Below are 16,118 nucleotides of genomic sequence, written 5' to 3'. Positions count from 1 at the left end.
CTAAGGGTTTGATAAATGTTGGCTATTATTGCCCCCTTTTTAAAGATCAGGAGCTTGAGGCTCAGAGCAATCAAATAACTTACCCAAGACCACTCAGAATTGAAATTTAGCTGATGACAAAGCCCAAGCTCTTTCTACCATGGTACTCTGCCTTTGCTATTTTCTCAGTAATAGGAGAGTTAGGGATAGCCAGTGTTAACAGAATAAAAACAATATCAAGGAGAGATGGACATTGGTTGACAGAGTTGAAGGGAAACTCAAGCACAGATCCACAGTAAAATTGTTGGAAAACCATTCCTTTCTACCAAATGCCTCACTGCACCTCCCACCCTCCCCACTCCTCTTCAGAGAGTTCTACAAACTGTTCCATAGCCTATTTCTGGCCCTTTATATAAAGTAGTTAATAGGTTCAAATTATAATTTTTAGACTTAAAAAAAATCTATTGAATTAAATTCTTAAATGGAAATGTTTAGGGACTAGAATTCACATAATCCAAATGTTTAAGTGAGAATATGGGACTACAATGTGGCAGTGGGATGGGCTTACCCAACCCAGGCTCTGGAGTCAGACTGCGTGGCTTATACCCTGGCTCCACTGCTTGAGAAACAAGTGTCATCACACCAGTCACTTTAATCTTCATGAGCCTCAGTTTCACCATCTATAAAATGGTAATAATATACCTCACAATGTTGTGACGATTAAATGATAATACATATAAAGCACTTAGGAAAGTACTTGGCTATATTAAATGCTCAAATTTACTATATTTTATATTTTCATATCCTATATAATTTTTAAATTATTATTATTTCAGTTGGGCAAAACAGCAGATGTTTTTCAAGGATGTTCTCTTGGGAGAGAACTATATAGCCACAGCTTAGAATCACAAATTTTCTGCTTGACAGTGTAATTTTAAAAGCTAAAGAATCTGAGGGAATTTACTCTCAGATTTTTGTGGACAAACTGGAAGGGAACTTCTATAGCTATTATGTTCTATATTTATATAGGAAAATGCTTTAAGACATTGTAAATGTGAAATGTTATAATGATGCATTTTTAAAGCTAATGATTATGCAAAAAGCAAATACTATGTTCTTTTTGATATTTGTTCAATTGTGTATTATATTCTTTTTATTACTACTTAGTATACCTACACTAATGCTTTGTGTCTACCCATTGAATGTAGTAGTAAATATTGTTTATTAACTCTGATATATTCAAATTATCACTGCAAGTTTAAGAAAGTTACCCGGGAATAATATTCACAGAAAAACTTTATGTGCCAGCATTGGAATATATGAACTGGTAGTTTGATGAATGGTTATTTTTATTATAAAAATATTCTTTAACTTGCAAAGGGATTTATAATAGAGTTCCTTTAGATAGGAAGTCCCCTATGTCATCTAGAATATGATTCAAGTTATTAAAAAATTGCTCTCTCTCTCTCTATATCTTTCCTGTATATACCTTCCCTATACTGATATATACCTACAAACTATGCCGAAGTATCAGTCCCATTTTCTTGATGGAGAAACTGGATAATCATGTGCTTAAGCTCAAGATCACAATTACACAGTGATAAAATTGGAATTATAATTTAATAAAGGAACCTTATCTTTGGGATGATAGTCTCTAGTTTCACTTCTGTTTGACAATAGAGTCCATTTATATTCAAGACAAAACCTGGGCAGTCCAAATATAGTAGAGATCCAAATATCTATAGCTTTTTAAAAATTCTAAAATTTGTGTGTGAAGAATATTTTTCATTTGCTGAGTTTCTTGAATTTATGCCAAAACAGATTTAGAAAGTGAACTTTCCCAAACATAAGCTTACACAGTCTTTATGATGATGTATAAAATGCTCTTCCTTTCCTCCAATTTCAAACTATATTTACAAGTGGTAGTTTTATAGTAATAATATAGTCTATTATTACTATGCCATATTATACATGAGTACATGCTCTATGGAATATGTTCTTATATTACCTTCTGGTGGTATGTCAAATAGTAGTATATAAGAATATCATAGGTCTCTTTGTAAGAAAAATGACAAATTGCCTGTTCTGAAACAAAGACTCTGAAATGGAGTGACATAGTCAAACATTAGCTTCAGTTTTAGGTATGACCTTCTGATTTTGTTTGGTTAACATTAGTCATTTCAGTTCTGACTATGAAAAAATATCTGCTACCACAGAAAAAAACCAGATTCTGTTTAATGTTGATGTCCTTGTATTTCATTGCCAAGTATCCCAAGGCAATAGTTGCAGTGAAATAGCATTTGGCCAGAAATACTCTCAATACTGAATAAGCCATGGGTTACTTTCTTCTACAAATGTTTAAGTTGAATGCGGGGTATTTTTGAAGTTAAAAATATTTTCAAATACCACAACAATACGACTATAATAGGCTCTTTGTGAGAAAAAATATAAAAGAAAGTAAACTTTATAGTGGGAGGCAAAGACGATATGCATTAAAATGCAACTTTAAACTAACCCCCAAATTATATTTTTTTATTCATTAAATGTTTAAATATTATTCTCCCTTTACTAGCTTTCTACCTTTGGTCTTCCTCTGGTGATATTTGGTTTATTATTATTATTATTTTGCATATAGTGAGAAACGAAAATGATAGTTTAAAGAACAGGTCCTTCTAGCAAAAGTATGGCTAAAGTTAAACCCTAATACTCAGCAGCTTAACTCTTATTATAAAAACTTGGACTCTATTAGAAATGGGGCCATCGGAGAGAGGTCCCTTTATAACAGAAAAAGTCAAATTCACTTTCTATTATGAAGTGATTTTAGACATTTTAGGCTATTTCCACTTTCTTCTACACTGTTTGAAATGTATTAGAAAAATTAAAAGAATATAGTTTATCTCATTAGGTATAATTGAAGCTTTTCAAAGGCAGGGACCTTTATTTTGGTATCCCCAGTGCCTAGCACTGAATGAAACAATATTTCAATAAAGGATAAAATTAATGAAAGAACCAGTGAATGAGCACTGTCTTTTATAAGAAACATGGTAGGATAAAGCTATAAAAAGAATTTTAATATTATGTATAACTACCAGTAAATTGCTTTGGATATTTTTTTCTATATATACTTATCTATTTATTTAACTTCTGTGGTTTACCTGCATTTAGAACTGTGCACAAATAGCCATGCCAAGTATTGTCCAGCGTCTGTCGACATGATCAGGAGGAGCACATTAAAGAATGGATAGGTCAGCTTCGGTACAGGAGCTGGCATTTCTAATGCACAGCTCAGGCATCAGCAGTGTCAAGGGGAAAAGCCCCGCCAACCATTGATTGATGGACTGTATCGAAGGCTCCCTAGAAACTTCTTGGTAAAGCAGGCACTGGTCAGGCAGCTGGAGAACTTCCATGACTTCTTTTTTTGCCTGAGCCAATATGCTTAGCTTCTACTATATTGTCTCAGGGATTTGGTAGAGATTTTAGGCTGCCACAAGGAAACAGGCACAAAGACAGTGCCTGACCATGAAGGCAGTTTCCATAGGCTCTCTTATGTGCAGGTGTTTTGAAAGGCTGGGTGTTACACAGTGCTTCAGCTCACACATTGGGATAGGGTCCTTTTCTCCCTGGTATTTCTCTGCTCCTGAGCAGTTCTCTACCATGCAGTAGTGGGTCTTGATGACGTGGAAGGGAAATCACAAACTTATCTGATACTGAACAGAATATAGAAGTTCACAATTGTCTATGTAGGAAATCTCCAAGTTTCTTGATCCAGTAGTGTCAGTTACCTATCTGTCTTGCCACACAGGCAAGCAACCTCTTGTTCAGCGGGGAAAAGGTGGGGAAGCAGCACTGGGACCTCTGGTTTTAGGGGAGAAAAAAAATCACTATTGCTGTCTTTCCTCCTTATTCATATTTCTTCATAATTTCTTTTTCTTAATTATTTTTTTCTCTTTCTCATCTTAAATTCTCATTTTGGGCTTCCCTGGTGGCGCAGTGGTTGAGAATCTGCCTGCCAATGCAGGGGACACGGGTTCGAGCCCTGGTCTGGGAAGATCCCACATGCCGCGAAGCAACTGGGCCCGTGAGCCACAACTACTGAGACTGCGCGTCTGGAGGCTGTGCTCCGCAACAAGAGAGGCCACGACAGTGAGAGGCCTGCACACCGCGATGTCTAAGAGTGGCCCCCGCTCGCCGCAACTGGAGAAAGCCCTCGCACAGAAACGAAGACCCAACACAGCCAAAAATAAAAAATTAATTAATAAAGACTAAATACAATTTTAAAAAAAATCTCATTTAATACCCCTGGTTTTCAAATGTAAATACCTGGTTAGTAAGTACCCCAGAGTAACATATAGGAATAGAGCGATGCTACTGTCTGATTAGTAGCTGTTTGCTTTAATCCTTGTTTAAATAACACACACACACACACCCCACTTTTTACTGGGTATTCACCACTTGAACAAGATGTAGTAATATATGGTTTTAAACTAGGGAAAGGAAGAGAGTTTCCTCAATTACAAATTATTTAAATACTAAATTGCTCATTTTTTCAAGGTAGAATTTGCAGAGGTTTTTTTTTTTTTTTGGTGGTGGGGTGGGCATAGGGAAGTTGCTCTATTCTGAGGAAAGATATTTATTAAAAGAAGGAGAAGAAGAGAAGGTGGAGGGGAAGGAGAACCAGTTTTCCCAGTCTCTATAATTTAACTAGGCAGTTAAAGTTAACTGGAAATTTACATAAAAGTTGCATAGAGTATAAAAGTTATACAGAAAGCAGAACTATATTAGTTAAAGAAACTCATGAAATGTAGACTGAAATTTAAGAATGGAAATGAACAGAAAATATATCTCCAGAGTTTTCCTGAACCTAGGGCATTTAGAATAAAATGGTCAAGTGTCAGGAAGCTTATGATTTTTCAGGTATAATAAACTCCTGGGACTATTGCTGGAGATGTAATTGCTGTTCACGTCTCACGCAGTCTGTACTTTCCTTGTGTGCACTTGGAGTTAGTATTTCAATTGAAAAACTAGCATACCAACAAAAACGCCCCTGATTTAAGCTAGTCATTTATTCCCAGTCTCACAGGGAAATACTGGATATTCTTTGAGTTAATAAAGTGTGAAACGATTTTAATGCTTCAAGGGAAATATAGTACACCAGTCTTGCAAACTGTTTTTAGAAAGTGTGGCTTAGCTTATCCCACCTGACATCAGAAAATTTAATAGGCTTAGTTATTTCCTTTTCCTCTAAGTCGTCTTTTATGGCAAAGAGAAGATGAGGACCTAGAGCAGCAAACAGTTTATGTCTGTAAACCAGTCCCCATGAAAAACAAAAGGGGACAGACTGGGTCACAGTGTGTTTCGCATAGGTCCTGAAGTCAGAGTCATAGTAGATAAACACTAATTTATTTGAGATTTGGATGCCCAGCTGCCAATACTGGGTTCTAATGTTGAGAATCTAATTCATGTGCAGAATCCTGCAACTATGAGTTATGTTTGTGGGGCGATGTTATCTCCAAGTTTGTCAGAGCAGCGAGTGCAGGGCAGACCTTTGGTCCTGGTGATACTGGGTGAGGCAGCTTACACGGCCTGGTAGTTTCTTCTTACCTCTCAAGATTCTGCAAGTGAAGGCTAAGCAGACCTTCACATTTTACACTGTAAGCACATTTAGGTTCTGTCCACTGTAAAACAGAACTAGGATAACTGTTTTGGAAATACAGTTTGCCCACATAACTGTGGCTAATCTAGTTTGGTTTCTCTAAAGCAGCACCAAGAGAAATTTATTTTTGTACGAACATAAATAAATAAAAATTTGCTGTAGCCCACAATTCACAGTCACAGTGAATGGAGTGACCTCTCTCTTTCCCTCTGCTGCCAAGTATATGTACATATAACACACACGCACACACACACACACGAACACAACACATACACACACACTCCCTTTTTTCTTCTCAGCCTAAAATGCTATCTACCTCTGCTGTTCTTTTTTTTTTTTTTAAACATCTTTATTGGAGTATAATTGCTTGACAATGGTGTGTTAGTTTCTGCTTTATAACAAAGTGGATCAGCTATACATATACATATATCCCCATATCTCCTCCCTCTTGCGTTTCCCTCCCACCCTCCCTATCCCACCCCTCACACCAGTCAGAATGGCCATCATCAAAAAAATCTACAAACAATAAATGCTGGAGAGGGTGTGGAGAAAAGGGAACCCTCTTACACTGTTGGTGGGAATGTAAATTGATACAGCCACTATGGAGAACAGTATGGAGGTTCCTTAAAAAACTAAAAATAGAACTACCATATGACCCAGCAATCCCACTACTGGGCATACACCCTGAGAAAACCATAATTCAAAAAGAGGCATGTACCACAATGTTCACTGCCCCTCTGCTGTTCTTTTATTGGGGATTTCATCAAGCATGTTTGCCTCAAAATGCTTGCTGATCCTGGCCACTGCCAGGATCATGGCTCTCACTGCTATATCCTAGTTATAAGAGCTGAGCCTGCTGGGCTGTTAGTTCCCCAATTGCTTCAGCTTTCTCTCATCTGTCTGTTGGGAAACCACCGAAGCCTACACGAGAAAGGAAACTGAGTGAGGATGAGCATACATGTGAGTATGTGTGGCAGTTGCTTAATTGACACACATCTTCACTGAGACGTGATGGGATTGTTTTGTACCTCTTTAGAAGGAAGCCTGGCCCTTACCATACACCATATACAAAAATTGACTCACAGTGGATCAAAGACCTAAATGTAAGAGCTGAAACTATAAAACTCTTAGAAGAAAATATAGAGGAAAAACTTCATGACATTGGATTTGGCAATGATTTCTGTGACACCAAAAGCACAGGCAACAAAAGAAAAAAATAGATAAATTGGGGTACATCAAAATGAAAACTTTTGTGAATCAAAGAACACTGCAAGCAGAATGAAAAGGCAACCCATGGAACAGGAGAAAATAATTTCTCAAAATATTAAGGAATTAACATCCAGAGTATACAAAGAACTCCTACAATTCAACAATAAAAAAGCAAACCAACCAATTTAAAAATAGGCAAAGGGGGGCTTCCCTGGTGGCGCAGTGGTTGAGAGTCTGCCTGACAATGCAGGGGACGTGGGTTCGAGCCCTGGTCTGGGAAGATCCCACATGCCGTGGAGCGACTAGGCCCGTGAGCCACAACTACTGAGCCTGCGCGTCTGGAGCTTGTGCTCGGCAACAAGAGAGGCTGTGACGGTGAGAGGCCCGCGCACCGCGATGAAGAGTGGCCCCCGCTCGCCGCAACTAGAGAGAGCCCTCGCACAGAAACGAAGACCCAACACAGCCAAAAATAAATATAAATAAATTAATTAAATAAAAAAAAAATAGGCAAAGGGCTAAATAGGCAATTCTCCAAAGATGATACACAATTAGCTAATAAGCCTAAGATGCTCAACATCACTCATCATTAGGAAGATGCAAGTCAAAACCACAATAATATACCACTTCATATGTGTTGGGGTGTCTATGATTTAAAACAAAACAGAAATAAGTGTTGGCAGGAATGTGGAGAAATTGGAACCCTTGTGCATTGTTGGTGGGAATACAAAATGGTGCGGCTGCTGTGGAAAACAGTATGGTAGATCCTCAAAAAGTTAAACAAAGAATTATCACATGATCCATCTGTTCCACTACCACATTTATACCCAAAAGAATTGAAAACAGGGATTCAAACAGATATGAGTACCACCCATGATCATAGCAGTATTATTCACATAGCCCAAAGGTAGAAATAACCCATATGTTCATCAGTGCATGAATGGATAAACAAAATGTAATATATATACAAAATAGAAAATTATTCAGCTTTATAAAGGCAGGAAATTCTGGCACATGCTACAACATGGATGAACCATGAAAACATTATGCTAAGTGAAACATGCCAGACCCAAATGGACAAATATTGTAAAATTCCTCTTATATGAGATACCTGGAATAGTCAAATTTATAGAGACAGAAAATAGAATGGTGGTTGCCAGGAGCTGGGGGGAGGGAGGAATGGAGAGTTATTGTTTAATGGGTACAAAGTTTCAGTACAGGAAGGTGAGAAAGTTCTAGAGATGGATGGTGGTGATATTTGCACAACAATGGGAATGTATTTAATGTCTCTGAACTGTACCCCTAAAAATGGTAAATTTTATGTTATGCATATTTTACCACACACACACACACAAAAAGTCATGGAAAACCAGCAGAGTTAATATATGGAATAAAAGGGAGAAAGGAATGCAGATTTTTAAGAGAAAATGGGAAAATGATTAGACAAATGATGTTCTAGGTTATGCAGCTTTTTTCTTCATGTTTACGATTCAAATTGCAAAGAGAGGCAAATGATCAATATATTGGCTTTTCAACTGAGACTTTTCAAGTGTGTGAAATCTAGTCAGAAAGTGTCCTTGTTCCAAGATTAAGATTAGAGCTAGTCTGAGGTATTATTACAATTCCTTCATGCTTTTAGATTTTGGAAGTTGTTCCAACATATATGTAACTTTTTTTTCTAAGTACAAAACAAACCGGTATTACAAAGTGGCACAAAATCTGAGTAGAAAGGAATCCAGCAAATATTTATGAAGTATCTACTGTGCGTTAAACTGCAAGGGACAGTCTACTTCAAAGAGAGAGCAATGGCCAGTGGCAGACTTTCTTGCCAAAGTTTGGCCCAGTCTCCCTGACATTGCTCAGTGTATCTTAGTAGTTGAGTCAGACAATTTTAACATTTCTGGTAGATGTAAGTGGTAATGGCGAAGGATAGCTAAATATTCATAAGCTTATTTACTCCTTAAACCTGTTTGGTGTGTTCCAAAGTTTGAAAATCTGATTAAAATTCATGAACAGTACCAGTACTAGGACAGACTTTCAGTGTATGGGTGGTGAGGATGATGATTAGATAGAACTCATCTGTAGAAACTATCACTTTAAAATTCTAGTCACGACTCTACAAATTTCTGTGAAGCCCACTGACCATTCCTTTGCTTTGGGGGTTCTCGGCCTTTGCTATTTTGTCTATTACTTATGAATTATAGATGTTAGAGCTAAAAGAAACCTTAGAGGCCATCTTGAAGGATTTTCCTATTACTTTACTTTTACATTTAAAAATATGATTAACTTGAAATTTTTTCCTAGTATTTAACGCAGGGAAACTTTTTTTCTCCTAAAGAACTGGTGTGCTTTCACTGTCGGATAATGGAAATTATACAACACATCATGTTGTTCAAAGTTTAGATATCTTTATTGTTGTTTTCACTACCTTGTGTACTCACATATTTTTACTAAAAACCACCTCAGACACCCTTTAGATATAGATAAATTGAACCTCTCACTTTAAAGAAGAAGAAACAGGTGTTGAGAAGTTAGGTGACCTATCCAAGGTTAAGTATTTTTGTTTGTTGTTTGTCTGGACTCACCAACTGAATTAAGCTTCTCGTAGACAAAGAAAAGCTCTTTTGTTCCCCAGAAGCACATAGTACAGAAATGAACACAAGCAGTCGTAATAAATACCAAGTGAATGAATGCAAGCCTCATAGGTGCTTTCCCCCATGAACAAGTCTGAGAGATCAAGGTGGATGCAGTGTCGATTGGATGATACTGTCTTCTACTTCAGAGACCTGGTGTTGGTTAAGGCTAGGCTGGGCCAGGGGGAGGGAACAGGCTTATACTTCCTGAGCTTCTGTAGAAATATTTATAATTTTAAATCTTCTCAACGTGACAGAATTCAATCTGTACATGTGTGTAGTGGTATGAACATTGTCATATACAATAGGTGGGGATGGGAAGGCAAATATAATTTGGTACATTTCTGGAGGATAGTTTGACAACATCAAGAGCTTTACAGTAGTCATTAAAAGCAGTTCCTTCTCATTAATTCCATTTATAGAAATTTACCCCAAGAAAATAATTGGAGACATGAATAAAATTTATAGTCAGGTATGTTCACTACTGTGGTATTTACAGCATAATGTAATGAACATAATAGTATGTATTTATATGTGATGTAACAAACATAATGTTCAACAGTATGGAAATGGCTATAAAAATACAGCATAGTTGTAGGCTAGAATACTTATTTCATGTTCTCAACTCTGTTAACCTTGTTAAAAACTATTTTAGAATATATATGAAATATTTTTAAAAACTTAAAAAGGACTAAATATACTATAATGTTAACTGTGGTTACCTTTCGATTGTGGGATTATAAGTAATTTTATGTTATTCTTTAATTTCCAAGTTTCCTTTCATTAATATGCTTTCAGAAGAAGAAAAAATATATATAATTAAAACAATTTTAGCTCTCTGAGTCCCTGAATCCAGAACCCAGCCTAGAGGATATGAAAAGGGACTTCGGGGGGGCATGGGGAGTCGTTGGGCAATCAGTGTCACCAGTAGCCCCTCCCTAACACACAGGGATCTACTGCCTCTACCTTTCAAAGCTAAGTGAGGGCCGTGTCTGCGGCCGGGAGGGCTGCCCGTCCAAGGTTCTGGGTGAAGCTGATACGAGCAGCCTCTTTCTTCTATGCCCCCGTCCCTGCCATAGCATACGTAGGATTATCACCCACAGAATAATAATACCTTCTGTCTGTGGAGAATTATATAGTTTTCACAGTATATTTACATATGTTGTAATTCATTGGATTGCCATGATTTGGAGAATCTAACATAACAGTAGTTATTTTTACCTTATATGACAGGTGAGGAAACAGAAATTAGAGAAGGCACAAGGATTGTTAAGAGAACATACCAGTATCTTCTGTAGCTTGTACAGAGGACCCTTCCTTGCATCCAAAATTTCGAAAGACAACTCTGATTGAAATACCCTTGATCTTTTTTTTTTTTTTTTTTTTTTGTGAGGGAGACAGATTTATAAGCAATACACATTTTCCCTTGATTCCTAAGATGCTCACATATCAGCAGCAGTAGTTTTTCCTCTTGGGCCACAAAGATGTAAACAACAAAGAAATAAGGACTTTATATTGTCAGTTCAAAATGACTTACCAAATGACTTTTCAAGTTGTATGTACTACTAACGTTGCGACATAAACATACACCAGGTACGCATTGTCTATACAGCAGACATCTTGGTTCATAAGAATGAAAATTTAATGTTTCCCTTAAGTGAAGAAGAAAAGGACACCAGCGGATGTACTTACCAAAAACCACCAATTTGATTTGTCTGGTCTTTTACACGATGTTGAGTAAGAATATACAAGGAGATTCAGGCAGCTTCCTTGGGATTTCTCAGTCCAATTTGTGGAGTGCCCTTTGAGGCAAATCCTAAGAGGTAAAAACAAAATTGCTAGGAATGTTTTCTATTTGAATATAATTTTCATATGTGCATTACGAATTTGGGGCCATTTTCTTCAAAAAATGAACTACTATTACTAATGACCATAGTCTCTACAAACCAAGAAATGCAACCCTTTATTCCTCCTCCTGTCCTTGAAAAGACAGGGAACAGTAATAAGAAAATGACCAATTTCTTCCATTTGTTTTATTTTCCCCTCTGTCTTATTTATCCACACACACCCCCGCCACCGACTCCAAAATGCACAACACAATGTTTAGGAATGAATACACATGTAGCTTATATTTTATGCTTATAGATTCACAAAAAGAAGAGGTGGCGCTCCTTACAGAGATGATCCTATCTAGCTCATGGCCTCCCCCTGCCCCATTTGGGGGCTCATGACACACATCACTATGGATCATCACATTCTTGCCTGCTGAATCCAAAGAGGGTCTCAAAAACCACTGAAACAAGCGCTCCAGCCAACCACTACCAACTGATTAGAAGTGGTAATAAAAGCAACTTGTTATTCTGCCCTAAAATGAATAGTTAAGACTCTTCTGAGGATGTTCTTTGCATGGAGTACTATAAAAAGTAGGATGTGGGATCCTAGGATCATCTTAAAAGTCATGATATACAAAACATTCAAATTAAGAAACTTAAGTTCAAGATAAGGGTATTTTGGGTGAGACGTTAAAATATATCCTAAGCACAAAACTTGTACCTGTATTTCACATCTGGAAATATAATCTACCAAACTTCAGGAACATTCTCTCCTCACTATGGAGAGCCCTCATGAAGCCATCTGAAGATCCAGACGACTTCCACGATTCCATATGGCACAATGGCTGCAACCCCAGACTCGGAGCACCTAGAAGACTGGGATTTTAACTCTAGCTCTGCCATGCCTTGTTCTGTGTTCTCAGGCAAATTATTTCACCTGGCTGAGCCAAAGTTTGCTCCCCTGAAGAAATAAAAGAGTTGGATTACCAGTAGTTTTCAAACTGGTTTTTTAATATTTGTTTTGTTTTGCTTCGTTTTTTTAGGTGTGGTGTCCTTTCTTCCACCAAAACTTTACCTCGATGCAGAAACAAACTGATAAAACAGGAGCTGGCTAAACTGGTGGTTGGGGATGATATGGGGAAGCACCTCCACCCATTCTGCTCCATCATCCACGGGGGCTGTGTGGGAACACCATAGGATCTTTAGGACCACAGAGCACAATTTGGAACCTGCCAATTAAATGGCCTCTAGGGACTTCCCTGGTGGTCCAGTGGGTAAGACTCCACACTCCTAATGCAGGGGGCCTTGCTTCGATCCCTGGTCGGGGAACTAGATCCCACATGCATGCCTAAACTAAGAGTCTGCCTGCCACAACTAAGAAGCCCGCATGCTGCAACAAAGATCCCGTGTGCTACAACTAAAACCCGGTGCAGCCAAAATAAGTAAATAAATTAACAAATAAATAAATGGCTTCTAAAGTCAGTTACAGCTCCAAAATTATTCTGCCATAACTATCTCTATATTGCAATGACTGGCAAGGCATTCAATGGGATTCATAACTTTATGGGAACACAAGCAATAAAACTAAATCAGGGCTTCCCTGGTGGCGCAGTGGTTAAGAACCCGCCTGCCAATGCAGGGGACACGGGTTCGATCCCTGGTCTGGGAAGATCCCACATGCCGCGGAGCGGAGAAACTAAGCCCATGTGCCACAGCTACTAAGCCTGCGCTCTAGAGCCTGCAAGCCACAACTACTGAGCCCACGTGCCACAACTACTGAGGCCTACGCACCTAGAGCCCGTGCTCTGCAACAAGAGAAGCCACTGCAATGAGAAGCCTGCGCACCACAAGGAGTAGCCCCCGCGTGACGCAACTAGAGAAAGCCCACACGCAGCAACGAAGACCCAACAAAGCCAAAAGTAAATAAATTAAATAAATAAAAAAACCCAAAAAACAAAAAACTAAATCATACTCCAATAAAGATGTTAAAAAAAAAAAAACTAAATCATGAGCTGGCTTTAATCCTTATTATCAATGATCTACTAAAAAAAAAAAAAAGCCACACCCTCAAATAAATCATAGAGTAATTGCTGTTAAACTCTGCACATCTCAAAGCATATAATCCTCACCCTCGTCTGTGAGGTCGATTTTCTAAATGTTACATCCTGGATAATACCTAATGATCAGCATCACAGTGTTTGATAAATAAAAATAAATGTGCAAATTACAAGCCGTGTCCTGAAATTAATTCTACCCTGTCAAGGCAACAGAATAAAATGTAGACTCCTGCACTATTCATTTACGAGTTAAGTGAATCCAGACAAATATATTCAACTTTTCTGAGCCTCAGTCTCCACATCCATAAAGTGGAGCTAATTCCTTGCAGGACTGCATGGAGAACAGAGAAAATACTTGTAAAGCACCATTCCTGGCACATACTTGTGCAGAATTGTAAGTTTTCTCTCTATAACGGCAAATTTTTTCCTTTGAGAAATAATATCATGGTAATGGACATGTAAACTCTATGATTGGAAGCAAATTATTAATATATAAATGAAATTATAGGTTTTATATAGTTTTGTGCTAAATCTTAATGATGGGAAGAAGAATTATTGAAGTGCCTTTCACAGCTATTCAAGTAACAGAAAGTTTCCCCCAAATAAAACACTTAGGACTATTTGTTTCCAGAAAAATCCGATTTTCCAGAATGGCTCCAAACATAACCCATTTCGTAAATATTTTAATATTATTTTGTCATAAAAATCTTCGAGCGAAACCCACATGCTACTTTCTTCCTGTGGCTTCACACTCCTCCTGACACAAAATTGGGTGTCTCGGGGCACCCTGTTTGAGAAGTCGATCTCTAGTACAAATCCTCCATTTTACTGTGGAGGAAACTGTCTTACTGAAGGTCATGTAAAATTTGTGGGGAAGTTCTTAGAGAAAAGAAATATTTCCAGACATAAACTGGGTTAATTAATTCATTCCAACCCCTCACCCGCTCCTCGTTCTGTGAAAAAGCTATGGATATTGTCCATTATATCATGAAGTCTTTAGGAAGACCAACTAGGGAAATTTTCTTAGATTCCAGTAGAAGAAAAAGCTGTTCTGAGCAGAACACTGGTTTGTTTTCAATTTTTCAGGCATGTGAATCTTAAGAGTTACTCATGGGTCCTTCTTCAACAAACGGTGGGATCTGAGGGCAATCGTTTGTTGGACTTAACGACGCCTGTGGCATCATCTTAATTTGCCTACCCTGACTTTTTTACCCTCTCTTCTTTATTTTGTCTACCATATGTATTTTTGAAAGCTGTTCAAATCCACTTTTGCAATGAGGCAGGGTGTAAATAAGTATGTGAAATTAATAAATGTATTGTTTCTCAAAGGATGTTCCAATCTAATATCAAGTTCCATGTCACGTTCTGCTTCTCTCAACTCTCACGCATAAACCGAGGCGAAAAATAACTTTCTCACCCCGACTCCTCCACCAACAAATGAGAATTCTGTTTCTTAAAAACAAATCCTTTCCAAAGATAAACCAGTTGCCCACACCCAGGGACGCTAGCACAGGGGCCTAAAGCTACCGGGAGACTACCAGGGCAACAGTCTAGTAACAGAGCTCTGGTTCTCGCTCTGCCACCAGCAGTGTGAGACCACCCGTTGCCACTTAGCTTTTTGGCCTCAGCATCCTCACCGGTATACTGAAGCTGCTATTAACACCACATGTAAGAGTCGTTACAAGGATAAAATGAGACACTACATTTGAAAGCATCATGTGAACTGCCAACCATCAACTCCGGCCTGGATGTCTGCAGTAGTATCCCAGCTGACTTTGACCCATCCACTCTTGCCTGCTGCAATCAATCTGGCTCTCAAGACAGGCAAAGTGACCTTTTAAAAACACACAATTTTATGTCACCCTCCTGCTTAAACCTCTACACCCCCTTCCACTGCCCTTAGAATAAAATCAGTATCCCTAGTACGGGGTATAAGGAAGACTTTGGCTCCTCCTCCAGCCTCATCTTGTGTCACTTCCCCCTTAACACCTGCTGTTCCCAGTGCTTTAAACCCTCACCAATGCTCCTACCTAGCCAGCTTTTCTCATCCTTACACTTCACTCCTCAGAGGTCATTCCTGGAGCCTCTCAAAACATTCCTGAAACATCATATAATCCCTCACAGCACTTCTCATAACACTGGCTTGAACCTCATGAAATTGCTGTTTGGGGGGACAAAAATGGTAGAATATTGGCAACTTGATACGGTTTAATCTTACAGTAGTTGGTATAATAGCAGTCTTCTCCAGGCAATTGTAAACTTGCCCAAGGCAGAATCTAGATCTGACTCATTACTATAATCCCAGTGTCCCACACACAATCCTAGCACAGAGTAGGTGCTTCAGAGTTGAATTAGTGTGAGGGATTGTTACTACTTTTTTAATGCTAAGCACATAATTTATATATTGTCATTGGTAGTATCATGTTTTTATTCAAATGCCACTTCTGTGTTGCATAGGAATAAAATGAAGAAGTAGAACACAAAAAATCACTTTTTTAAGATTTTCATTTCTGGCATTTCTGGAAAGAAAGAATGAATTCCAGTTAGTATAATACATATCATCGGGGATAGAATTTAGCCCACTGGTATGGTATCATTTATGGATTTTTTCTTTTTCTTTTTTTTTTTTTTAAATTTTTATTTATTTATTTATTTATTTATTTATTTATTTATTTATTTATTTTTGGCTGTGCTGGGTCTTCGGTTCGTGCGAGGGCTTTCTCTAGTTGCGGCAAGTGGGGGCCACTCTTCATCGCGG

At 38.1% G+C, this 16,118-nt stretch overlaps 1 protein-coding gene across 3 annotated transcripts in view; it reads right to left on the bottom strand.

Annotated features, from left to right (window-relative positions):
• The window catches only part of RBM47 (RNA binding motif protein 47), an 81,868-nt gene that overhangs the window by 22,587 nt on the left and 43,163 nt on the right, over nucleotides 1–16,118 (bottom strand). For all 3 annotated transcript variants that reach the window (XM_007178788.2, XM_028165605.2, XM_007178796.2), the window contains exon 2: nucleotides 11,164–11,287. The gene's annotated coding sequence lies outside the window, so the exon portion shown is untranslated. The remainder of the gene's footprint in view (nucleotides 1–11,163; nucleotides 11,288–16,118) is intronic.

Source organism: Balaenoptera acutorostrata, chromosome 5, assembly GCF_949987535.1.
Source record: "Balaenoptera acutorostrata chromosome 5, mBalAcu1.1, whole genome shotgun sequence".
NCBI classification, from domain to species: domain Eukaryota; kingdom Metazoa; phylum Chordata; class Mammalia; order Artiodactyla; family Balaenopteridae; genus Balaenoptera; species Balaenoptera acutorostrata.
Note: the sequence above shows the minus strand (reverse complement) of the source record. Positions and strands in the feature narration are given on the sequence as shown.